At 58.8% G+C, this 26,468-nt stretch overlaps 1 protein-coding gene across 4 annotated transcripts in view; it reads right to left on the reverse strand.

The window, feature by feature from the left end:
• Positions 1–26,468, reverse strand: part of LOC147095435 (RING finger protein 112-like) — a 478,940-nt gene that overhangs the window by 369,766 nt on the left and 82,706 nt on the right. The gene's annotated exons all lie outside the window — the stretch shown is intronic.

Below are 26,468 nucleotides of genomic sequence, written 5' to 3' on the forward strand. Positions count from 1 at the left end.
GTGACACACTGTCGGAGGAGCAGTATTGAGGGAGTGCCGCACTGTCGGAGGGGCAGTACTGAGTGAGCACCGTACTGTCGAAGGGGCTGTACTGAGGGAGCGCTGCACTGTTGGGGGGGGGGGGCAGTACTGAGGGTTTTTGCTGCACTGTCAGAGGGACAGGACTGAGGGAGCGCTGCACTGTCGGAGGGTCAATGCTGAGGAAGCGCTGCACTGTAAGAGGAGCAGTATTGCGGGAGTGCCGCACTGGCGGAGAGGCAGTACTGAGGGAGCACCGCACTGTTGGATGGTCAATACTGTTGGAGTGCTGCACCTTCAGAGTGGCAGTAATGATGGAGCGTTGCACTGTCGGGGGAGCAGTTTTGCGGGAGCGCTGCACTCCTAAAGGAGCAGTACCGTAGGAGCGCTGAGCTGTAACGGGGCAGTATGGAGGGAGTGCTGAACTTTGAGGGGCAGTACGGAGGGAGAGCTGCACTCTTAAAGGAGCAGTACTGTGGGATTGCTGCACTGTCGCAGGGGCAGTACTGAGGGAGCGCTGCACTGTCGGAGGGGCAGTACTGAGGGAGTGCTGCACTGTCAGAGGGGCAATAATGAGGGACCTCTGCACTGTCGGAGGGGCAGTACTGAGGGAGTGCTGCCCTGTCGGAGGGGCAGTACTGAGGGAGCACTGCACTGTCGAAGTGTCTGAACTGAGGGAGCGCCGCACTTCAGAGGGACAGGACTGAGGGAGTGCTGCACTGTCAGAGGGGCAGTGCTGAGGGAGTGCTGCACTGTTGGAGGGGCAGTACTGAGGGTGCATTGCACTGTTGGAGGGGCATTATTGAGGGAGCTCTGCACTTCTAAAGGAGCAGTACTGTGGGTGAGCTGCACATTCGGAGGGACAGCACTGAGGGACTGCTGCACTCTTAAAGGAGCAGTACTGTGTGAGCGCTGCACTGTCATGTGTCCGTACTGGGGGAAGCACTGCACTGTTGGAGGGGCAGTCCAGAGTGAATGCTGCACTGTCAGAGAGGCAGTACTCAGGGAGCGCCGCACTGTCGGACGGGCAGTACTGAGGGAGCGCTGCACTGTCGGACGGGCAGTACTGAGGGAGTGCCGCACAGTCGGTGTGGAAGTACTGAGGGAGTGCTGCACTGTCGGAGGGGCTGAACTGGGGGGATGCTGCACTGTCAGAGGAGCAGTACAGAGGGAGTGCCGCACTGTCGAAGTGGCAGTACTGAGGGAGTGCTGCACTGTCGGAGGGGCTGAACTGAGGGAGTGCCGCACTGTCGGAGGGGCTGTATTGAGGGAGTGCCGCACTGTTGGAGCAGGCAGCACTGAGGGAGTGCCGCTCTGTAGATGGGGCAGTACTGAGTGAGCGCCGCACTGTTGCAGGAGGCAGTACTGAGGGTGTGCTGCACTGTTGGAGGGTCAGTACTGAGGGAGCATCGCACTGTTGGAGGGGCAGTCCTGAGGGAGCGCTGCATTGTTGGAGGGGCAGTACTGAGGTTGCGCTGCACTGTAGGAGGGGCAGTACAGAGGGTGCACTGCACTGTTGGAGGGGCAGTAATGAGGGAGCATTGCACTGTCGGAGGGGCATTACTGAGGGTGAGCTGCACTGTCGGAGGGTCAGTACTGCATTAGCCCTGCATTGTTGAATGGGCAGTGCTGAGGGAGTGCTGCACAGTCGGGCGGGATGTAATCAGGCAGCGCAGCACTATCGGAGGAGCAGTCCTGTGGGAACGCTGCACTATCGGAGGGGCAGTGCTGAGGGAGTGCTGCACTGTCAGAGGGGCAGTACTGAGGGAGCGCTGCACTGTCAGAGGTGCAGTACTGAGGGAGTGCTGCACTGTCGGAGGGGCAGTACTGAGGGAATGCTGCAATGTCGGAGGTGCAGTACTGAGGGAGCGCCGCACTGTCAGTGGGTCAGTACTAATGGAGAGATGTACCTTCAGGTTGGCAGTACTGATCGACAGTGCAACGCTCTGAGGGGCATTATTGAGGGAGCGCTGCACTTTTAAAGGAGCAGTACTGTGGGCGCGCTGCACTGTCGGGGGCAGTACTGGTGGAGAATGCAGTGTCAGAGGGGCAGTACTGAGGGAACGCCGCACTGCCAGAGGGTCAGTACTGTGTTAGCACCACATTGTTGAAAGGGCAGTACTGAGTGAGTGCTGCACAGTCGGAGGGACAGTACTGAGGGAGTGCTGCACTGTCAGAGGCTCAGTACTGAGGCAGTGCTGCACAGTCGGAGGAGCAGTATAAGGGGAATGCTGCACTGTTGGAGGTGCAGTACTAAGGGAATGCTGCACTGTCGGAGTGGCAGTATCGATGGAGTGCAACACTGTCGGAGTGGCAGTACTGAGGGAGCGCCGGACTGTCGGAGGGGCAGTACTGAGGGTGAGCTGCACTGTCCGAGGGACAGTACTGAGGGAGCGCTGCACTGTCGGAGGGGCAGTACTGAGGGAGCGCTGCACTGTAAGAGGTGCAGTACTGAGGGAGCCCTGCACTGTCGGAGGAGCAGTACTGAGGGAGCGCTGCACTGTAGGATGGGCAGTACTGAGGGAGCGCTGCACTGTAGGATGGGCAGTACTGAGGGAGCGCTGCACTGTAGGATGGGCAGTAGTGAGGGAGCACTGCACTGGCAGAGGAACAGGACTGGGGGAGTACCGCACTATTGGAGAGGCAGTACTGAGGAAACGCCGTACTGTCAGAGAGGCTGTATTGAGGGAGCGCCGCACTGTCGGAGGGGCTGTATTGAGGGAGCACCGCACTGTCGGAGCAGGCAGTACTGAGGGAGTGCTGCACTGTTGGAGGGGCAGTTCTGAGGCAGCGCCGCACTGTCGGAGGGTCAATGCTGAGGATGCGCTGCACTGTCGGTGGAGCAGTACTGAGGGAGCACTGCTCTGTCGGAGGGTCAGTACTGATGGAGAGCTGCACCTTCTGAATGGCAGTAATGATGGAGCGTTGCACTGTCGGAGGGGCAGTACTGTGAGAGGGCTGCACATTCGCAGGGGCTGCACTGAGGGAAGGTGCACTGTCGGTGGGTCAGTACTGAAGGAGCGTTGCACTGTCGAACGGGCAGTACTGAGGGAACGCTGCACTGTCGGAGGAGCAGTACTGAGGGAATGCCGCACTATCGGAGGGGCAGTTCTGAGGGAGCGCCGCACTGTTGGAGAGGCAGTGCTGAGGGAATGCTGCACTGTCAGAGAGGCTGAACTGAGGGAGTGCCGCACTGTCGGAGGGGCTGCATTGAGGGAGTGCTGCACTGTTGGAGGGCAGTAATGAGGGAGCACCACACTATCGCAGGGGCTGTACTGAAGGAGCGCTGCTCTGTAGATGGGGCAGTATTGAGGTAACGGCGCAGTGTCGGAGGGACAGGACTGAGGAGGTGCTGCACTGTCGGAGGGATAGTACTGAGGGAGCACCGCACTGTCAGAGGGACAGGACTGAGGGAGTACTGCAATGTCGGAGTGGCCGCATTGTCGGATGGGCAGTACCGAGATGTGCGCCGCACCGTCGGAGGGAAAGGATTGAGGAGGTGCGGCACTGTCGGAGGGGGAATACTGAGGGAGCGCCGCACTGTCGGAGGGACAGTACTGAGGGAGTACTGCACTGTCGGAGGGACAGTACTGAGGGAACGCTGCACTGTCGGAGGGGCAATAAAGAGGGAGCGCTGCACTGTCGGAGGGGTAGTACTGAGGGAGTGCAGCACTGTCGGACGGGCAGTAATGATGGAGCGCTGCACTGTCGGAGGGGCAGTACTGGGGGAGCGCTGCACTGTCAGAGAGGCAATACTGTGGGAATGCTCCACTGTCGGTGGGAATGCTGCACTGTCGGAGGGGCATTACTGAGGGAGTGCCGCACTGGCTGAGGGACAGGACTGAGTGAGTTCTGCACTGTCAGAGGGGCTTTACTGAGGGAGTGCTGCACTGTCGGAGTGGCAGTGCTGAGGGAGCGCCGCAATATCAGAGTAACAGGACTGAGGGAGCACCACGCTGTCAGAGGGACAGGCATGAGGGTACACTGCACTGTCAGAGGAGCAGTACTGAGGTAGCACCGCACTGTTGGAGGGAAAGGATTGAGGAGGTGCTGCACTGTCGGAGTTGTAGTACTGAGGGTGTGCTGCACTGTCGGAGGAACAGTACTGCACTGTCGGAGGGTCAGTACTGAGTGAGCGCTGCACAGTCTGAGGAGCAGTACTGAGGGAATGCTGCACTGTCGGTGGGGCTGTACTGAGGGAGCGCCGCATTGCCGGAGGGGCAGTAATGAGGGAGCGATGCGCTGTCGGAGGGACAGGACTGAGGGTACACCGCACTTTTGGAGCAGCAGTACTGAGGGAGCGCCGCAATGTCGGATGGTCAGTACTGAGTTGGCACCTCATTGTCGGACTGGCAGTACAGATTGAGTGCCGCACTGTGGGAGGGGCAGTACTGAGGGAAAGCTGCACTCTCGGAGTGGCAGTGCCGCACTGTCGGTGGAGCTGTGCTGAGGCAGCGCTTTACTTTCAGAGGAGCAGTATTGAGGGAACGCAGCACTGTCGGAGGGGCAGTGCTGAGGGAGTGCCGCACTGTCGGAGGGGCTGTACTGAGGGACTGCTGCAATGTTGGAGGAGGCGGTACTGAGGTAGCGCTGCACTGTTGGAGGGACAGGACTGAGGGAGTGCTGCACTGTCGGAGGGGCAGTGCTGAGGGAGTGCCGCACTGTCGGAGGGACAGGACTGAGGGAGTGCTGCACCGTCAGAGGGGCAGTACTGACCGAGCGCCGCACTGTCGGAGGGACAGGACTGAGGGAGTGCTGCACTGCCAGAGGAGAAGTACTGAGGGAGTGCTGTACTGTCCGAGTGGCAGTACTGAGTGTGCGCCGCAATGTCAGTGAAACAGGACAGAGGGAGCGCCGTGCTGTCAGAGGGACAGTGCTGAGGGAGTACTGCACTGTCAGAGGGGCTTTACTGAGGGAGTGCTGCACTGTCGGAGAGGCAGGACTGAGTACTGCACTTTTGGAGGGGCAGCACTGCAGGAAGGCCGCACTGTTGGAGTGGCAGTACTGAGGGGGTGCCGCACTGTCGGAGGGTCAGTGCTGAGGAAGCGCTGCACTGTTGGAGGAGCAGTATAGAGCGAGTGCTACACCTTCAGAGGGGCAATACTGAGGGAGCACTGCACTGTCGATAGGTCAGTAGTGATGGAGAACTGCACCTTCAGAGTGTCAGTACTGATGTAGCGTTGCACTGTCAGAGGGGTAGTATTGAGGGAGTGCTGCAGTCGAGCGGCAGTACTGAGGGAGCACTGCATTTTTGGAGGGGCAGTATTGAGGGAGTGCTGCACTGTTGGAGGAGGCAGTACTGACAGAGCGCTGCACTGTCAGAGAGGCAGTACTGAGGGAGTTCTGCACTGTTCAAGGGGCAGTAATGAGAGAGCGGCGCACTGTCGGAGGGTCAGTACTGAGCTTGCACCGCATTTTTGGATGGGCAGTACTGAGTGGACGCCGCACTGTTGGAGGGACAGTACTGATTGGTTACTGCACTGTCGAAGGGCCTGTACTGAAGGAGTGCAGCACTGTCGGAGGTGCAGTACTGAGGGAATGCTGCACTGCCCGAGGGGCAGTGCTGAGGGAGTGCCGCACTGTTGGAGGGGCTGCACTGAGGCAGCGCTGTATTGTCAGATGAGCAGTACTGAGGGAGTGCTGCACTGTTGGATGGGCAGTGCTGAGTGAGTGCCACACTGTCGGAGGGGCTGTACTGAGGGAGCGCCGCACTGTCGGAGGGACAGTACTGAGGTAGTACTGCACTGTTGGAAGTGTTGTATTGAGGGTGTGCTGTGCGGTCGGATTGGCAGTACTGAGGGAGCACTGCACTGTTGGAGAGGCTGTACTGAGGGAGCGCCGCACTGTCGGAGAGGCAGTACTGAGGGAGCTCCGCACTGTATGAGGGGCAATACTGAGGGAGCGCCACAATGTAGGAGGGGCAGTACTGAGGGAGTGCCGCACTGTAGGAGGGGGCATTAATGACAGTACTGAGTGAGCGCCGCACTGTCAGAGGGGCAGTGCTGAGGGCGTGCCGCACTGTACCGTCAGAGGAGCAATAATGAGGGAACCATGCATTGTCGGATGGGCAGTGCTGAAGAAGTGCCACACTGTCAGAGGGGCAGTACTGAGGGAGCACCACACTGTCGAAGGGTCTGTACTGAGGGAGCGCCGCATTTCAGATGGACAGGACTGAGGGAGTGCTGCACTGTCGGAGGGGCAGTACTGAGGGAGTACTGCACTGTCGGAGGGTCAGTACTGAGGGAGTACTGCACTGTCGGAGGGGCAGTATTGAGGAAGTGCCGCAATGTCGGAGGGGCAGTACTGAGAGAGCACCACACTGTCTAAGGGGCAATACAGAGGGACTGCCGCACTGGCAGATGGATGGTACTGAGGGAGCTCTGCACTGTCGCAGGGGCAATACTGAGGGAGTTCCGCACTGTCAGAAGGTCAATGCTGTGGAAGCGCTGCACTGTCGGCGGAGCAGTAGTGAGGGAGTGCGGCACTGTTGGTGTGGCAGTACTGAGGGAGCATCCCACTGTCGGAGTGGCAATACTGAGGGCGCACTGCACTGTCAAGGGGCAGTACTGGGGGGGCGCTGCACTGTCGGAGGGGCAATACTGAGGGAGCTCTGCACTGTCGGAGGGGCAGTACTGAGATATCACCGCACTGTCGAATGGGCTCTACTGAGGGAATGCTGCACTGTCAGAGGGGTAGTACTGAGGGAAGGCACACTGTCAGAGGGGCAGTACTGAGGGAGTGCCACACTGTCAGCATGGCAGTACTGAGGGAGATCCACACTGTCGGAGGGTCAATGCTGAGGAAGCACTGCACTATCGGTGGAGCATTAGTGAGGGAGGGCGGCACTGTTGGAGTGGCAGCACTGAGGGAGCATTGCACTGTTGGAGGGTCAGTGCTGATGGAGAGCTGCACCTTCAGTTTGGCAGCATGGATGGAGCGCTGCACTGTCGGGGGGCTGTACTGAGGGAGCACTGCACTGTCGAAGGGGCTGTACTGAGGTAGCGCCGCACATTCAGAGGGGCAATAATGAGGGACTTCTGCACTGTCGGAGCGGCAGTACTGAGGGAGTGCCGCACTTTCGCAGGGGCAGTAATGAGGGAAGGCACACGGTCTGTGGGTCAGTACTGAAGGAGAACCGCACTTTGAGGGGTAGTACTGAGGCAGTGCTGCACTGTCAGAAGGGCAATAATGAGGGACCTCTGCCCTGTCAGAGGGGCAGGACTAAGTGAACACCGTACTTTTGGAGCAGCTGTACTGAGGAAGCGCCGCACTGTCGGAGGGTCAGTACTGAGGGAATGCTGCACTATCGGAGGGGCAGTGTTGAGGGAGTGCCGCACTGTAGTAGGTGCTGTACTGACGGAGGGCAGTACTGTTGGAGGGGCAGCACTGAGGGAGCGCTGCACTGTTGGAGGGACAGTACTGAGGGAGCGCTGCACAGTCTGAGGAACAGTACTGAGGGAGTGCCGCACCTTTGGAGGGGCAGTACTGAGGGATTGCTGCACTGTTGGAGGAGGCAGTACCGACAGAATGCTGCACTGTCAGAGGGGCAGTACTGAGGGAGTTCTGCACTGTTCAAGGGGCAGTAATGAGAGAGCGCCGCACTGTCGGATGGTCAGTACCGAGCTCGCACCGCATTTTCGGATGGGCAGTACTGAGTGAGAGCCGCACTGCCGGAGGGACAGTACTGAGGGGTTACTGCACTGTCGGAGGGCCTGCACTGAAGGAGTGCAGCACTGTCGGAGGTGCAGTACTGAGGGGGTGCTGCACTGTTGGAGGGCCTGCACTGAAGGAGTGCAGCACTGTCGGAGGTGCAGTACTGAGGGGGTGCTGCACTGTTGGAGGGCCTGCACTGAAGGAGTGCAGCACTGTCGGAGGTGCAGTACTGAGGGGGTGCTGCACTGTTGGAGGGCCTGCACTGAAGGAGTGCAGCACTGTCGGAGGTGCAGTACTGAGGGAACGCTGCACTGCCCGAGGGGCAGTGCTGAGGGAGTGCCACACTGTTGGAGGAGCTGCACTGAGGCAGCGCTGTTTTGTCAGAGGAGCAGTACTGAGTGAGTGCTGCACTGTCGGAGGGGCTGTACTCAGGGAGCACTGCACTGTCGGAGGGACAGTACTGAGGAAGTGCTGCGCTGTTGGAGGGGTCGTACTAAGGGAGTGCCGCACTGTTGGAGGGACAGTACTGAGGTAGTACTGCACTGTCAGAAGTGTTGTATTGAGGGTGTGCTGCTCTGTCGGATTGGCAGTACTGAGGGAGTGCCGCACTTTCGGAGAGGCAGTACTGAGGGAGCGCCGCACTGTCGGAGAGGCAGTACTGAGGGAGCGCCGCACTCTATGAAGGGCAATACTGAGGGAGCGCCGCACTGTAGGAGGGGCAGTACTGAGGGAGCGCCGCACTGTAGGAGGGGGCATTACTGACAGTACTGAGTGAGCGCCGCACTGTCGGAGGGGCAGTGCTGAGGGAGTGCCGCACTGTACCGTCAGAGGAGCAATAATGAGGGAAACATGCATTGTCGGATGGGCAGTGCTGAGGGAGTGCAACACTGTCAGAGGGGCTGTACTGAGGGAGCAATGCACTGTTGGAGGGACAGGACCGAGGAGGAGCTGCTCTGTCGGAGGGGCAGTACTGAGGGAGCGCCGCACTGTCAGTGAGACAGTACTGAGTGCGTGCCGCAATGTCGGACGGGCTGTACTGAGGGAGAGCCGCACTGTCAGACGGGCATTACTGAGGGAATGCTGCACTGTTGGAGGAGGCAGTACTGAGGGTGCGCTGCACTGTCGGAGGGGTAGTGCTATGGGAGCACCGCACTGACGGATGGACTGTACTGACGGAGTGCTGCACTGTTGGTGGCGCAGTACTGAGGTAGCGCCGCACTGTAGGAGGTGCTGTACTTAGGGAGCGCAGTACTGCTGGAGGGGCAGCACTGAGGGAGCGCTGCACTGTTGGAGGAACAGTACGGAGGGAGCGCCGCACTTTTGGAGGGGCAGTACGGAGGGAGTGCCGCACTGTACCGTCAGAGGAGGAATAATGAGGTAACCATGCATTGTCGGATGGGCAGTGCTGAGGGAGTGCCGCACTGTCAGAGGGGCTGTACTGAGGGAGCAATGCACTGTTGGAGGGACAGGACCGAGGAGGAGCTGCACTGTCAGAGGAGTAGTACTGAAGGAGTGCTGCACTTTCGGAGTGGCAGTACTGAGGGCATGCCGCCCTGTCGGAGAGGCTGAGCAAGCGCTGCACTGTCGGAGGGGCAGTACTGAGGGAGCACCGCATTGTAGGAGGGGCAGTACTGACGGAGCGCTGCACTGTTGGAGGGGCAGTACTGAGGGAGTTCTGCACTGTTGGATGGGCAGTAATGAGGGTGCGCCACACTGTCGGAGGGTCAGTACTGAGTTAGCACCGCATTGTCGGACGGGCAGTACTGAGTGAGCGCCGCACTGTTGGAGGGGTAGTAGTAAGGGAGAACCGCACTGACGGAGGGACAGTACTGATGTAGTACTGCACTGTCGGAGCGCTGTACTGAGGGAATGCCGCAATGTCGGAGGGGCTGTACTGAGGGAGCGCCGCACTGTTGGAGGAGGCAGTACTGAGGGTGCGCCGCACTATCGGAGGGGCAATACTGAGGGTGCACCGCACTGTAGAAGGGGCAGTACTGAGGGTGCGCTGCACTGTTGGAGCGGCAGTACTGAGGGATTGCTGCACTGTCGGATTGGCAGTTCTGAGGGAGCGTCGCACTGTCGGAGAGGCAGTACTGAGTGAGTGCCGCACTGTCGGAGGGACAGAACTGAGGGAGTACTGCACTGTCGGAGGGGCAGTACTGAGGGAGTTCTGCATTGTCGGAGGGGCAGTAATGAGGGAGCGCTGCACTGTTGGAGGGGCAGTACTGAGGGAGTACTGCACTGTCGGAGGTGCTGTACTGAGGGAGTGCAGGACTGTCGGCGGGGCAGTACTGAAAAAAGCTGCACTGCCGGAGGGACTGCACTGAGGCAGCACTGTACTGTCAGATGAGCAGTACTGAGGGAGTACTGCACTGTTGGATGGGCAGTGATGAGGGAGTGCCGCACTATCGGAGGGGATGTACTGAGGGAGCACCGCACTGTTGGAGGAGGCAGTACTGAGGGAGCGCTGCACAGTCTGAGGAACATTACTGAGGGTATACTGCACTCTCAAAGTGGCAGTACTGAGGGTGTGCCACACTGTCGGAGAGGCTGTACTGAGGGTGCAACACACTGTAGGAGGGGCTGTACTGAGTGAGCGCTGCACTGTTGGAGGAGGCAGTACTGACAGAGCGCTGCACTGTCAGAGGGGCAGTACTGAGGGAGTTCTGCACTGTCGGAGGGTCAGTAATGATGGAGTGCTGCACTGTTCCAGGGGCAGTAATGAGCTTGCGCTGCACTGTCGGAGGGACAGGTCTGAGGGAACACCGCACTTTTGGAGCGTCAGTACTGAGTTCGCACCGCATTTTCGGATGCGCAGTACTGAGTGAGCGCCGCACTGTTGGATGGCCAGTACTGAGGGATTACTGCACTGTCGGAGGGCCTGTACTGAAGGGGTGCAGCACTGTTGGAGGGGCAGTACTGAGGGAACGCTGCACTGCCTGAGGGGCAGTGCTGAGGGAACGCTGCACTGCCTGAGGGGCAGTGCTGAGGGAGTGCCGCACTGTTGGAGGGGCTGCACTGAGGCAGCGCTATATTGTCAGAGGAGCAGTACTGAGGAAGTGCTGCACTGTCGGAGGGCCATGTCTGAGGGAACACCACACTTTTGGAGCAGCAGCACTGAGGGTGCGCCACACTGTCGGAGGGGTAGTACTAAGGGAGCGTCGCACTGATCGAGGAACAGTACTGATGTAGTACTGCACTGTCGGAGGTGCTGTACTGAGGGAATGCTGCACTGTCGGGGGGCAGTACTGAGGGAATGCTGCACAGTCGGAGCTTCAGTACTGAGGGAATGCTGCACTGTCGAAGGGTCAGTACTGAGTTGGTGCCGCAATATCGGACGGGCTGTACTGAGGGAGCGCCGCACTGTTGGAGAAGGCAGTACTGAGGGTGCGCCTCACTGTTGGAGGAGGCAATACTGGGGGAGTGCTGCACCATCAGAGGGGCAGTAATGAGTTAGCACCGCATTGTCGGATGGGCAGTACTGAATGAGCGGCACACTGTCGGAGGGACAGTACTGAGGGAGTATTGCACTGTCGGAGAGGCTGTACTGAGGGTGCAACACACTGTAGGAGGGGCTGTACTGAGGGTGTGCTGCACTGTCGGAGAGGCTGTACTGAGGGTGCAACACACTGTAGGAGGGGCTGTACTGAGTGAGTGCCACACTGTTGGAGGAGGCAGTACTGAGGCAGTTCTGCACTGTCGGAGGGGCAGTAATGAGGGAGTGCTGCACTGTTCGAGGGGCAGTAATGAGAGTGCGCTGCACTGTCTGAGGGATAGGTCTGAGGGAGCGCCACACTTTCGGAGGGTCAGCACTGAGTTCGCACCGCATTTTTGGACGGGCAGCACTGAGTGAGCACTGCAGTGTTGGAGGGGCAGTACTGAGGGAGTGCCGCACTGTTGGAGGGGCTGCACTGAGGCAGTGCTGTTTTGTCAGAGGAGCAGTACTGAGGGAGTGCTGCACTGTTGGATGGGCAGTGCTGAGTGAGTGCCTCACTGTCGGAGGGGCTGTACTGAGGGAGCGCTGCACTGTCAGAGGGGTATTACTGAGGGAGCACTGCACTGTTAAAGGGACAGTGCTGAGGTAGTACTGCACTGTCGGAAGTGTTGTGTTGAGGGTGTGCTGTGCTGTTGGATTGGCAGTACTGAGGGAGCGCCACACTGTTGGAGACGCTGTACTGAGGGAGCGCCGCACTGTCGGAGGGGCAGTCCTGAGGGAGCGCTGCACTGTTGGAGGAGGCAGTACTGAGGGTGCGCCGCACTGTTGGAGGGTCAGTACTGAGAGTACGCAGCACTGCCGGAGGGGCAGTGCTGAGGGATTGCCGCACTCTCGGAGGGGCTGCGCTGAGGCAGCGCTGTACTGTCGGAGGGGCAGTACTGAGGGAAAGCTGCACTGTTGGAGAAGGCAGTACTGAGGGTGTGCTGTACTGTTGGAGGGGCAGTACTGAGGGTGCGCCGCACTGTCGGAGGGGTAGTGCTATGGGAGCGCCGCACTGATGGAGGGACTGTACTGAGGGTGTGCTGCACTGTCGGTTGGGCAGTACTGAGGGAATGCTGCACTGTCGGAGGGTTAGTACTGAGGGTGTGCTGCACTGTCGGTTGGGCAGTACTGAGGGAATGCTGCACTGTCGGAGGGTTAGTACTGAGGGTGTGCTGCACAGTCGGAGGAGCAGTACAAAGAGAATGCTGTACTGTAGGAGGGGCAGTACTGAGGGGGCGCTGCACTGTTGGTGCGGCAGTACTGAGGGAGCACCGCACTGTAGGAGGTGCTGTACTGAGGGAGTGCAGTACTGTTGGAGGGGCAGCACTGAGGGTGCGCTACACTGTCGGATGGGCAGTACTGAGGGTGCTCTGCACTGTTGGAGGGGCAGTACTGAGAGAGCGCTGCACTGTCGGAGGGACAGTACTGAAGGAGCGCTGCACTGTCGGAGGGGTAGTACTGAGGGAGTGCCATACTGTCGGAGGGGCAGTACTGACGGAGTGCTGCACTGTCAGAGGGACAGGACTGACGGAGTGCTGCACAGTCAGAGGGACAGGACTGACGGAGGGCTGCACTGCTGGAGGAGCAGTACTGAGGGTGCACCGCACAGTCGGAGGGGCAGTACTGAGTGTGCGCCACACTGTCAGAGGGACAGGACTGAGGGAGTATTGCATTGTCGGACGGGCAGTACAGGGATAGCGCTGCACTGTTGGAGGGACAGGTTTGAGGAGGTGCTGCAATGTCGGAGGGTGGACACTGAGGGAGTGACGCACTGTCGGAACGACAATACTGAGGGAGTACTGCAATGTCGGAGCGGCTGTACTGAGGGAGCGCCACACTGTCACAGGTACTGTACTAAGGGAGCCCTGCACTGTAGGAGGGGCAGTAATGAGGTAGTGCCGCACTGTCGGAGGGACAGTACTGAGGGAATGCTGCACTGTCGGAGGGTCAGTACTAAGGGAGTGCTGCACAGTCAGAGGAGCAGTTCAAAGGGAATTCAGCACTGTTGGTGGAGGCAGTACTGAGGGTGCGCTGCACTGTTGGAGGGGCAGTACTTAGAAAGCGCTGCACTGTAGGAGCGGCAGTACTGATGGAGTGGCGCACTGTCGGAGGGGCAGTACTGAAGGAGCACTGCACTGTAGGAAGGGCAGTACTGAGGGAATGCTGCACTGTCGGAGGGGCAACACTGAGGGAGCGCCGCACTGGCTGAGGGACAGGACTGAGGGACTTCTGCACTGTCAGGTTCTGTACAGAGAGAGTGCTGCACTGTCGGAGTGGCAGTACTGAGGGAGTGCCACAGTGTCGGAACGGCAGCACTGAGGGAGTGCCGCAATGTCAGAGGAACAGGACTGAGTGAGTGCCGCGCTGACAGTGGGACAGGACTGAGGGACCACCTCACTGTCACTAGAGCAGTACTGAGGGAGCGCCGCACTTTTGGAGGGAAAGGATTGAGGATGTGCTGCACTGTCGGAGGGGTAGTACTGAGGGTGCGCCGCACTGTCGGAGGGACAGTACTGAGGGAGCGCTGCACTATCGGAGGGGCAGTACTGAGGGAGCGCTGCACTGTCGGAGGGGCAGTACTGAGGGAGCGCTGCACTGTCGGAGGGGCAGTACTGAGGGAGCGCTGCACTATCGGAGGGGCAGTACTGAGGGAGCACTGCACTGTCGGAGGGGCAGTACTGAGGGAGCGCTGCACTGTCGGAGGGGCAGTACTGAGGGAGCACTGCACTGTTGGAGGGGCAGTACTGAGGAAGTGCCACACTGTTGGAGGGGCAGTACTGAGGGAGGACTGCATTGTCGGACGGGCAGTACTGAGAGAGCGCCGCACTGTCGGAGGGGGCAGTAGTGAAGGAGCGCTGCAGTGTTGGAGGGGCAGTACTGAGTGAGTGCTGCACTTTTACAGGGGCAGTACTGAGGGAAAGCGCATTGATGGAGGGTCAGTACTGAAGGAGAGCCACATTTTGAGGGGCAGTACTGAGGGTGCGCCGCATGTTGGAGGGTCAGTACTGAGGGAGCGCTGCACTGTCAGAGGGGCAGTAATGAGTTAGCACCGCATTGTCAGATGGACAGTACTGAATGAGCGGCACACTGTCGGAGGGACAGTACTGAGGGAGTATTGCACTGTCGGAGGTGCTGTACTGAGGGAGTGCTGCACTATCGGAGGGGATGTACTGAGGGAGCGCCGCACTGTTGGAGGAGGCAGTACTGAGGGAGCGCTGCACAGTCTGAGGAACATTAATGAGGGTATACTGCACTCTTGGAGTGGCAGTACTGAGGGTGTGCCGCACTGTCGGAGAGGCTGTATTGAGGGTGCAACACACTGTAGGAGGGGCTGTACTGAGTGACGGCTGCACTGTTGGAGGAGGCAGCACTAAGGGAGTTCGGCACTGTCGGAGGGGCAGTAATGAGGGAGTGCTGCACTGTTCGAGGGGCAGTAATGAGAGTGCGCTGCACTGTCGGAGGGGTAGTACTGAGGGATCGCCGCACTGTCGGAGGGGCAGTACTGAGGGAGGGCCGCACTGTTGGAGGGGCAGTACTGAGAGTACGCTGCACTGTCGGAGGGGCAGTGCTCAGGGATTGCCGCACTGTCGGAAGGGCTGCGCTGAGGCAGCGCTGTACTGTCAGATGAGCAGTACTGAGGGAGTGCCACACTGTCGGAGGTGCTGTACTGAAGGAGTGCTGCACTGTCGGAGGGGCAGTACTGAGGGAATGCTGCACTTTTGGAGGAGGCAGTACTGAGGGTGCGCTGCATTGTTGGAGGGGCAGTACTGAGGGTGCGCCGCACTGTCGGATGGGTATTGCTATGGGAGTGCCGCACTGATGAAGGGACTGTACTGAGGGAATGCTGCACTGTCGGAGGATTAGTACTGAGGGAGTGCTGCACAGTCAGAGGAGCAGTACAAAGAGAATGCTGCACTGTAGGAGGGGCAGTACTGAGGGGGCGCTGCACTGTTGGTGCGGCTGTACTGAGGGAGCGCCGCACTGTAGGAGGTGCTGTACTGAGGGAGCGCAGTACTGTTGGAGGGGCAGCACTGAGGGTGCACCACACTGTCGGATGGGCAGTACTGAGGGTGCTCTGCACTGTTGGAGGGGCAGTACTGAGAGAGCGCTGCACTGTCAGAGGGACAGTACTGAAGGAGCGCTGCACTGTCGGAGGGGCAGTACTGAGGGAGTGCCGCACTGTCAGAGGGGCAGTACTGAGGGAGTGCTGCACTCTCAGAGGGACAGGACTGAGGGAGTGCTGCACTGCCGGAGGAGCAGTACTGAGGGTGCACCGCACAGTCGGAGGGGCAGTACTGAGGGAGTATTGCATTGTCGGTGTGGCACTACTAAGGGAGCGCTGCACTGTTGGATGGACAGAACTGAGGGAACACCGCACTGCCAGAGGAGCAGTACTGAGGGAGCGCCACACGGCCGGGAAGTCAGTACTGAGGGAGCACCGCATTGTCGGACGGGCAGTGCAGAGATAGCGCTGCACTTTTGGAGGGACAGGTTTGAGGAGGTGCTGCACTGTCGGAGGGTGAACACTCGGAGTGATGCACTGTCGGAGGGTCAGTACTGAGGGAGTACTGCATTGTCAGAGGGGCTGTACTGAGGGAGTACTGCACTGTCGGAGCGGCAGTACTGAGGGAGTACTGCAATGTCGGAGCGGCAGTACTGAGGGAGTGCAACACTGTCACAGGTACTGTACTAAGGGAGCCCTGCACTGTAGGAGGGGCAGTAATGAGGTAGTGCCGCACTGTCGGAGGGACAGTACTGAGGGAGTGCTGCACTGCCGGAGGGTCAGTACTGAGGGAATGCTGCACAGTCAGAGGAGCAGTTCAAAGGGAATGCAGCACTGTTGGTGGAGGCAGTACTGAGTGTGCACGCACTGTTGGAGGGGCAGTACTTAGAAAGCGCTGCACTGTAGGAGCGGCAGTACTGATGGAGTGGCGCACTGTCGGAGGGACAGTACTGAGGGAGCACTGCACTGTAGGAAGGGCAGTACTGAGGGAATGCTGCAGTATCGGAGGGGCAAAACTGAGGGAGCGCCGCACTGGCTGAGGGACAGGACTGAGGGACTTCTGCACTGTCAGGTTCTGTACAGAGAGAGTGCTGCACTGTCGGAGTGGCAGTGCTGAGGGAGTGCCACACAGTCGGAGTGGCAGTACTGAGGGAGTGCCGCAATGTCAGAGGAACAGGGCTGAGGGAGCGCCGTGCTGACAGAGGGACAGGACTGAGGGAACACCTCACTGTCAGCGCAGCAGTACTGAGGGAGCGCCGCACTTTCGGAGGGAAAGGATTGAGGATGTGCTGCACTGTCAGAGGGGTAGTACTGAGGGTGCGCCGCACTGTCGGAGGGACAGTACTGAGGGAGTACTGCACTGTCAGAGATGCTGTACTGAGGGAGTGCCGCACTGTCAGAGAGAGAGTGCTGAGGGAGTGCTGCATTGTTGGACGGGCAGTACTGAGATAGCGCCGCACTGTCGGAGGGGCAGTAGTGAAGGAGCGCTGCACTGTCGGAGAGGCAGTACTGAGTGAGTGATGCACTTTTACAGGGGCAGTACTGAGGGAAAGCGCACTGGCGGTGGGTCAGTACTGAAGTAGAGCCACATTTTGAGGGGCAGTGCTGAGGGTGCGCCGCACTGTCAGAGGGGCAGTAATGAGTTAGCACCGCATTGTCGGATGGGCAGTACTGAATGAGCGGCACACTGTCGGAGGGACAGTACTGAGGGAGTATTGCACTGTCGGAGGTGCTGTACTGAGGGAGTGCTGCACTATCGGAGGGGATGTACTGAGGGAGCGCTGCACAGCCTGAGGAACATTACTGAGGGTATACTGCACTCTTGGAGTGGCAGTACTGAGTGAGCGCCGCACTGTTGGAGGAGGCAGTGCTGAGGGATTTCTGCACTGTCGGAAGGGCAGTAATGAGTGTACGCTGCACTGTCGGAGGGACAGGTCTGAGTGAGCGCCGCACTGTCGGAGGGACAGTACTGAGGGGTTACTGCGCTGTCGGAGGGCCTGTATTGAAGGAGTGCAGCACTGTCGGATGGGCAGTACTGAGGGGGTGCCGCACTGTTGGAGGAACTGCACTGAGGGAGTGTTGCACTGTCGGGGTGCAGTACTGGGGAGCACTACACAGTCAGAGGGGCAGTACTGAGTGAGTGCTGCACTTTTGCAGGGGCAGCACTGAGGGAAGGGGCACTGTCGGTGTGTCAGTACTGATGGAGAGCCGCACTATGAGCGGCAGTACTGAGGGAGAGTTGCAGTGTAGTAGGGGCAGTACAGAGGGAACGCTGCACTGTCAGAGAGGCAGTACTCAGGGAGAACTGTAATGTAGGAGGTTCAATACTGAGGGAGTGCTGCACTGTCGGAGGGGCAGTACTAAGGGTCTGCTGCGCAGTCAGAGGGGCAGCACTGAGCTAGCGCCACACTGCCAGAGGAGCAGTACTGAAGGACCGCCGCACTGTCAGAGGGACAATATTGAGGGAATACTGCACTGTCGGAAGGGCAGTACTGAGGGAGCGCTGCACTGTCAGAGGGGCAGTACTGAGAGAGTTCTGCACTGTTCAAGGGGCAGTAATGAGAGAGCACCGCACTGTCGGAGGGTCAGTACTGAGCTCGCACCGCATTTTTGGACGGGCAGTACTGAGTGAGCGCTGCACTGTCAGAGGGGCTGTACTGAGGGAGCACTGCACTGTCGGAGGGACAGTACTGAGGTAGTTCTGTACTGTCGCAAGGGTTGTATTGAGGGTGTGCTGCGCTGTGGGATTGGCAGTACTGAGGGAGCGCTGCACTGTCGGAGGGGCAGTACTGAGGGAGTGCCGCACTGTAGGAGGGGGAATTACTGACCGTACTGACTGAGTGCCACAGTGTCGGAGGTGCAGTGCTGAGGGAGTGCCGCACTGTACTGTCAGAGGAGCAATAATGAGAGAACCATGCATTGTCGGATGGGCAGTGCTGATGGAGTGCCGCACTGTCAGAGGGGCTGTACTGAGGGAGCAATGCACTGTTGGAGGGGCAGGACCGAGGAGGAGCTGCATTGTCAGAGGAGTAGTACTAAGGGAGCGCCGAACTGTCAGAGGGACAGTAATGAGGTAGTACTGCAATCTCGGAGGAGCTGTACTGAAGGAGTGCTGCACTGTCGGAGTGGCAGTACTGAGGGCATGCTGCCCTCTCAGAGAGGCTGTACTGAGCAAGCGCCGCACTGTCGGAGGGGCAGTACTGAGGGAGCACCGCACTGTAGGAGGGGCAGTACTGACGGAGCGCTGCACAGTTGGAGGGGCAGTACTGAGGGAGTTCTGCACTGTCGGAGGGGCAGTAATGAGGGAGCGCTGCACTGTCGGAGGGGCAGTACTGAGTGAGTGCTGCACTTTCACAGGGGCAGTACTGAGGGAAATCTCTCTGACGGAGGGTCAGTACTGAAGGGGAGCCACATTTTGAGGGGAAGTACTGAGGGAACTCTGCACTGTCGGAGGGGCAATAAAGAGGGAGCTTTGCACTGTTGGAGGGGTAGTACTGAGGGAGTGCATCACTGTCGGACGGGCGGTAATGATGGAGCGCTGCACTGTCGGAGGGGCAGTACTGTGGGAATGCTCCACTGTCAGTGGGAATGCTCCACTGTCGGAGGGACATTACTGAGGGAGTGCCGCACTGGCTGAGGGACAGGACTGAGGGAGTTCTGCACTGTCGGAGGCTCTGTACTGAGGGAGAACAGCATTGTTGGACAAGCAGTACTGAGGTAGCACCACACTGTTGGAGGGAAAGGATTGAGGAGGTGCTGCACTGTCGGAGTGGTAGTACTGAGGGAGCGCCGCACTGTCGGAGGGACAGTACTGCACTGTCGGAGTGTCAGTACTGAGTGAGCGCTGCAGTCTGAGGAGCAGTACTGAGGGAATGCTGCACTGTCGGTGGGGCTGTACTGAGGGAGTGCCGCATTGCCGGAGGGGCAGTAATGAGGATGCGATGCACTGTCGGAGGGACAGGACTGAGGGTACACTGCACTTTTGGAGCAGCAGTACTGAGGGAGCGCCGCAATGTCGGATGGTCAGTACAAAGTTGGCACCTCATTGTCGGACTGGCAGTACAGATTGAGTGCCGCACTGTGGGAGGGGCAGTACTGAGGGAAAGCTGCACTCTCGGAGTGGCAGTGCCGCACTGTCAGTGGGGCTGTGCTGAGGCAGTGCCGCACTGTCGGAGGGACAGGACTGAGGGACCGCTGCAATGTTGGAGGAGGTGGTAATGAGGTAGCGCTGCACTGTCGGAGGGACAGGACTGAGGGAGTGCTGTCTTGTCAGAGGAGCAGTACTGAGGGAGTGCTGCACTGTTGGATGGGCAGTACTGAGGAGGTGCTGCGCTGTTGGAGGGGTAGTACTAAGGGAGCGCCGCGCTGTCGGAGGGACAGTACTGAGGTAGTACTGCACTGTCGGAAGTGTTGTATTGAGGGAGTGCTGCGCTGTCGGATTGGCAGTACTGAGGGAGCGCCGCACTGTATGAGGGGCAATACTGAGGGAGCGCTGCACTGTAGGAGGGGCAGTACTGAGGGAGCACCGCACTGTAGGAGGGGGAATTACTGACAGTACTGAGTGAGCACCGCACTGTTGGATGGGCAGTGCTGAGGGAGTGCCGCACTGTCAGAGGGGCTGTACTGAGGGAGCAATGCACTGTTGGAGGGGCAGTAAGGAGGTAGCTCTGCACTGTCGGAGGGACAGGACCGAGGAGGAGCTGCACTGTCAGAGGGGTAGTACTATGGGAGTGCCGAACTGTCAGAGGGACAGTAATGAGGTAGTACTGCACTCTCGGAGGAGCTGTACTGAAGGAGTGCTGCACTGTTGGAGTGGCAGTACTGAGGGCGTGCTGCCCTGTCAGAGAGGCTGTACTGAGCAAGTGCCGCACTGTCGAAGGGGCAGTACTGAGGGAGCACCGCACTGTTGGAGGGGCAGTAATGAGGGCGTTCTGCACTGTCGGAGGGCCAGTAATGAGGGAGCGCTGCACTGTCGGAGGGACAGGTCTGAGGGTACACCGCACTTTTGGAGCAGGAGCACTGAGGTTGCGCCACACTGTCGGAGGGTCAGTACTGAGCTCGCACCGCATTTTTGGACGGGCAGTACTGAGTGAGCGCTGCACTGTCAGAGGGGCTGTACTGAGGGAGCACTGCACTGTCGGAGGGACAGTACTGAGGTAGTTCTGTACTGTCGCAAGGGTTGTATTGAGGGTGTGCTGCGCTGTGGGATTGGCAGTACTGAGGGAGCGCTGCACTGTCGGAGGGGCAGTACTGAGGGAGTGCCGCACTGTAGGAGGGGGAATTACTGACCGTACTGACTGAGTGCCACAGTGTCGGAGGTGCAGTGCTGAGGGAGTGCCGCACTGTACTGTCAGAGGAGCAATAATGAGAGAACCATGCATTGTCGGATGGGCAGTGCTGATGGAGTGCCGCACTGTCAGAGGGGCTGTACTGAGGGAGCAATGCACTGTTGGAGGGGCAGGACCGAGGAGGAGCTGCATTGTCAGAGGAGTAGTACTAAGGGAGCGCCGAACTGTCAGAGGGACAGTAATGAGGTAGTACTGCAATCTCGGAGGAGCTGTACTGAAGGAGTGCTGCACTGTCGGAGTGGCAGTACTGAGGGCATGCTGCCCTCTCAGAGAGGCTGTACTGAGCAAGCGCCGCACTGTCGGAGGGGCAGTACTGAGGGAGCACCGCACTGTAGGAGGGGCAGTACTGACGGAGCGCTGCACAGTTGGAGGGGCAGTACTGAGGGAGTTCTGCACTGTCGGAGGGGCAGTAATGAGGGAGCGCTGCACTGTCGGAGGGGCAGTACTGAGTGAGTGCTGCACTTTCACAGGGGCAGTACTGAGGGAAATCTCTCTGACGGAGGGTCAGTACTGAAGGGGAGCCACATTTTGAGGGGAAGTACTGAGGGAACTCTGCACTGTCGGAGGGGCAATAAAGAGGGAGCTTTGCACTGTTGGAGGGGTAGTACTGAGGGAGTGCATCACTGTCGGACGGGCGGTAATGATGGAGCGCTGCACTGTCGGAGGGGCAGTACTGTGGGAATGCTCCACTGTCAGTGGGAATGCTCCACTGTCGGAGGGACATTACTGAGGGAGTGCCGCACTGGCTGAGGGACAGGACTGAGGGAGTTCTGCACTGTCGGAGGCTCTGTACTGAGGGAGAACAGCATTGTTGGACAAGCAGTACTGAGGTAGCACCACACTGTTGGAGGGAAAGGATTGAGGAGGTGCTGCACTGTCGGAGTGGTAGTACTGAGGGAGCGCCGCACTGTCGGAGGGACAGTACTGCACTGTCGGAGTGTCAGTACTGAGTGAGCGCTGCAGTCTGAGGAGCAGTACTGAGGGAATGCTGCACTGTCGGTGGGGCTGTACTGAGGGAGTGCCGCATTGCCGGAGGGGCAGTAATGAGGATGCGATGCACTGTCGGAGGGACAGGACTGAGGGTACACTGCACTTTTGGAGCAGCAGTACTGAGGGAGCGCCGCAATGTCGGATGGTCAGTACAAAGTTGGCACCTCATTGTCGGACTGGCAGTACAGATTGAGTGCCGCACTGTGGGAGGGGCAGTACTGAGGGAAAGCTGCACTCTCGGAGTGGCAGTGCCGCACTGTCAGTGGGGCTGTGCTGAGGCAGTGCCGCACTGTCGGAGGGACAGGACTGAGGGACCGCTGCAATGTTGGAGGAGGTGGTAATGAGGTAGCGCTGCACTGTCGGAGGGACAGGACTGAGGGAGTGCTGTCTTGTCAGAGGAGCAGTACTGAGGGAGTGCTGCACTGTTGGATGGGCAGTACTGAGGAGGTGCTGCGCTGTTGGAGGGGTAGTACTAAGGGAGCGCCGCGCTGTCGGAGGGACAGTACTGAGGTAGTACTGCACTGTCGGAAGTGTTGTATTGAGGGAGTGCTGCGCTGTCGGATTGGCAGTACTGAGGGAGCGCCGCACTGTATGAGGGGCAATACTGAGGGAGCGCTGCACTGTATGAGGGGCAATACTGAGGGAGCGCTGCACTGTAGGAGGGGCAGTACTGAGGGAGCACCGCACTGTAGGAGGGGGAATTACTGACAGTACTGAGTGAGCACCGCACTGTTGGATGGGCAGTGCTGAGGGAGTGCCGCACTGTCAGAGGGGCTGTACTGAGGGAGCAATGCACTGTTGGAGGGGCAGTAAGGAGGTAGCTCTGCACTGTCGGAGGGACAGGACCGAGGAGGAGCTGCACTGTCAGAGGGGTAGTACTATGGGAGTGCCGAACTGTCAGAGGGACAGTAATGAGGTAGTACTGCACTCTCGGAGGAGCTGTACTGAAGGAGTGCTGCACTGTTGGAGTGGCAGTACTGAGGGCGTGCTGCCCTGTCAGAGAGGCTGTACTGAGCAAGTGCCGCACTGTCGAAGGGGCAGTACTGAGGGAGCACCGCACTGTTGGAGGGGCAGTAATGAGGGCGTTCTGCACTGTCGGAGGGCCAGTAATGAGGGAGCGCTGCACTGTCGGAGGGACAGGTCTGAGGGTACACCGCACTTTTGGAGCAGGAGCACTGAGGTTGCGCCACACTGTCGGAGGGTCAGTACTGAGTTAGCACCGCATTATTGGACGGGCAGTACTGAGTGAGCGCCACACTGTCGGAGGGGTAGTACTAAGGGAGCGCCGCACTGATGGAGCGACAGTACTGATGTAGTACTGCACTGTCGGAGGGCTGTACTGAGGGAATGCCGCAATGTTGGAGGGGCTGTACTGAGGGAGCGCCGCACTGCAGGAGCGGGCATTACTGACAGTACTGAGTGAGCACCGCACTGTCGGAGAGGCAGTACTGAGGGATCGCTGCACTGTTTTAGGGGCAGTACTGAGGGTGCGCCACACAGTTGGAGGGGCCGTACTGAGGGCGTGCCGCACTGTCGGAGGGGCTGTGCTGAGGGATTGCCGCAATGTTGGAGGAGGCAGTACTGAGGGGGTGCTGCACTGTAGGAGGTGCTGTACTGAGGGAGCGCAGTACTATTGAAGGGGCAGCACTGAGGGTGCGCCACACAGACAGATGGGCAGTACTGAGGGTGCTCTGCACTGTTGGAGGGACAGTACTGAGGGAGCACTGCACTGTCGGAGGGGCAGTAATGAGGGAGCGCCACACTGTCAGAGGGTCAGTACTGAGTTAGCACCGCACTGTCGGAGGGTCAGTACTGAGTTAGCACCGCATTGTCGGATGGGCAGTACTGAGTGAGCGCCGCACTGTCGGAGGGGCAGTACTGAGGGTGCGCCACACTGTCAGATGGACAGTACTGAGGGAGCGCCGCACTGCCGGAGAGGCAGTACTGAAGGAGCGCTGCACTGTCGGAGGGCCAGTACTGAGTGAGTGCTGCACTTTCACAGGGGCAGACCTGAGGGAAAGCGCACTGACGGAGGGTCAGTACTGAATGAGAGCCACATTTTGAGGGGCAGTACTGAGGGAACGCTGCTCTGTCGGAGGGGCAATAAAGAGGGAGCGCTGCACTGTCGGAGGGGTAGTACTGAGGGAGTGCAGCACTGTCAGATGGGCAGTAATGATGGAGCGCTGCACTGTCGGAGGGGCAGTACTGAGGGAGTGCTGCACTGTCAGAGAGGCAGTACTGTGGGAATGCTCCACTGTCAGTGGGAATGCTCCACTGTCGGAGGGGAATTACTGAGGGAGTGCCGCACTTGTTGAGGGACAGGACTGAGGAAGTTCTGCACTGTTAGAGGTGCAATACTGAGGGAGTGCTGCACTGTCGGAGTGGCAGTACTGAGAGAGCGCTGCAATATCAGAGTAACAGGACTGAGGGAGTGCCACGCTGTCAGAGGGATAGGACTGAGGGTACACTGCACTGTCAGAGGAGCAGTACTGAGGGTGCGCCGCACTGTTGGAGGGTCTGTACTGAAGGAGAACAGCATTGTTGGACAGGCAGTACTGAGGTAGCGCCGCACTGTTGGAGGGAAAAGATTGAGGAGGTACTGCACTGTCGGAGTGGTAGTACTGAGGGTGTGCCGCACTGTCGGAGGGACAGCACTGAGGGAGCGCCGCAATGTCGGATGGTCAGTACTGAGTTGGCACCTCATTGTCGGACTGGCACTACAGATTGAGCACCGCACTGTGGGAGGGACAGTACTGTCGGTTGAGATGTACTGAGGGAGTGCTGCACTCTCGGAGGGGCAATACTGAGGGAGCGCTGCACTGTTGGAGGGGCAGTACTGAGGGATTGCTGCACTTTCGGATTGGCAGTTCTGAGGGAGCGCCGCACTTTCGGAGAGGCAGTACTGAGTTAGCACCGCATTGTCGGATGGGCAGTACTGAATGAGCGGCACAATGTCGGAGGGACAGTACTGAGGGAGTACTGCACTGTCGGAGGTGCTGTACTGAGGGAGTGCAGCATTGTCGGCGGGGCAGTACTGAGAAAACGCTGCACTGCCGGAGGGGCTGCGCTGAGGCAGCACTGTACTGTCAGATGTGCAGTACTGAGGGAGTGCTGCACTGTCGGATGGGCAGTGATGAGGGAGTGCCGCACTATCAGAGGGGATGTACTGAGGGAGCACCGCACTGTTGGAGGAGGCAGTACTGAGGGAGCGCTGCACAGTCTGAGGAACATTACTGAGGGTATGCCGCACTCTCGGAGTGGCAGTACTGAGGGTGTGCCACACTGTCGGAGAGGCTGTCCTAAGGGTGCAACACACTGTAGGAGGGGTTGTACTGAGTGAGCGCTGCACTGTCAGAGGGGCAGTACTGAGGGATATCTGCACTGTCGGAGGGGCAGTAATGAGGGAGTGCTGCACTATCGGAGGGGCAGTACTGAGGGATTGCTGCACAGTTGGAGTAGCAGTACACAGAGAATGCTGCACTGTCGGTGGGGCAGTACTGAGGGTGTGCCGCACTGTCGGAGGGGATGTACTGAGGGAGCGCCGCACTGTTGGAGGAGGCAGTACTGACAGAGCACTGCACTGTCAGAGGGGCAGTAATGAGAGTGCACTGCACTGTCAGAGGGACAGGTCTGAAGGAACACCGCACTTTTGGAGCAGCAGTACTGAGGGAGCGCCGCACTTTCAGAGGGTCAGTACTGAGTTCGCACCGCATTTTCGGATGGGCAGTACTGAGTGAGCGCCGCACTGTCGGAGGGACAGTACTGAGGGGTTACTGCACTGTTGGAGGGCCTGTACTGAAGGAGTGCAGCACTGTCGGAGGGGCAGTACTGAGGGAGTGCCGCACTGTTGGAGGGGCTGCACTGAGGCAGCGCTGTATTGTCAGAGGTGCAGTACTGAGGGAGTGCTGCACTTTTGGATGGGCAGTGCTGAGTGAGTGCCGCACTGTCAGAGGGGCTGTACTGAGGGAGCGCTGCACTGTCAGATGGGTATTACTGAGGGAGCACTGCGCTGTCGGATTGGCAGTACTGAGGGAGCACCGCACTGTCGGAGACACTGTACTGAGGGAGCGCCGCACTGTCGGAGGGGCAGTACTGAGGGAGCGCCGCACTGTCGGAGGGGCAGTACTGAGGGAGCACCTCACTGTCGGAGGGGCAGTACTGAGGGAGCGACGCACTGTAGGAGGAGACATTACTGACAGTACTGAGAGAGTTCTGCACTGTCGGAGGGGCAGTAATGAGGGAACACCGCACTTTTGGAGCAGCAGCACTGAGGGTGTGCCACACTGTCGGAGGGGCAGTACTGAGTTAGCACCGTATTGTTGGATGGGCAGTACTGAGTGAGCGCCGCACTGTTGGAGGGGCAGTACTGAGGGAGCGCTGCGCTGTCGGAGGTGGTGTTTTTTGGATGAGACATTAAACTAAGACTCTGCTGCCCTCTCAGGTGGATATAAATGATCCTGCGGCCACTATGGGAAAAGTAACAGGATTTCTCCCCAGTGTGCTGGATCCAATATTGATCTCTCAACCAGCACCACAGCAAAATACATTATCTGGTCACTATCACATTGCCTTTCCTACATTACAGCGACTAATTCATTGGTTGTAAAGAGCTTTGGGATGTCCTGAGTTTGTGAAAGTCTCTATAGAAATGCAAGATTCCCTTTCTTGCTTGTTCTGTGAATGGGAATGCCATGGCACCATGGAGGGTGGTAGTTTGCAGTAAACAGGTGACACAGATTCAAGGTGATTGCAAAAGAATCAGAGGTGAGATGAGGAAACATTTTTCACGCATTGAGTTGTTGTGATCTTGAATGCAACAAACAAACCCCCTCCCCTTGACATTCAATGGCATTACCACCGCCAAATCCCCCACCATCAACATCCTGGGGTCACCATTAACCAGAAACTTAACTGGACCAGCCACATAAATACTTTGGCTACAAGAGCAGGTCAGAGGCTGGGTAGTCTGTGGCGAGTG

Source organism: Somniosus microcephalus, unplaced genomic scaffold (genome assembly GCF_052327205.1).
Source record: "Somniosus microcephalus isolate GS21.2 unplaced genomic scaffold, FLI_Smic_1.0 unresolved_chr1, whole genome shotgun sequence".
NCBI lineage: Eukaryota > Metazoa > Chordata > Chondrichthyes > Squaliformes > Somniosidae > Somniosus > Somniosus microcephalus.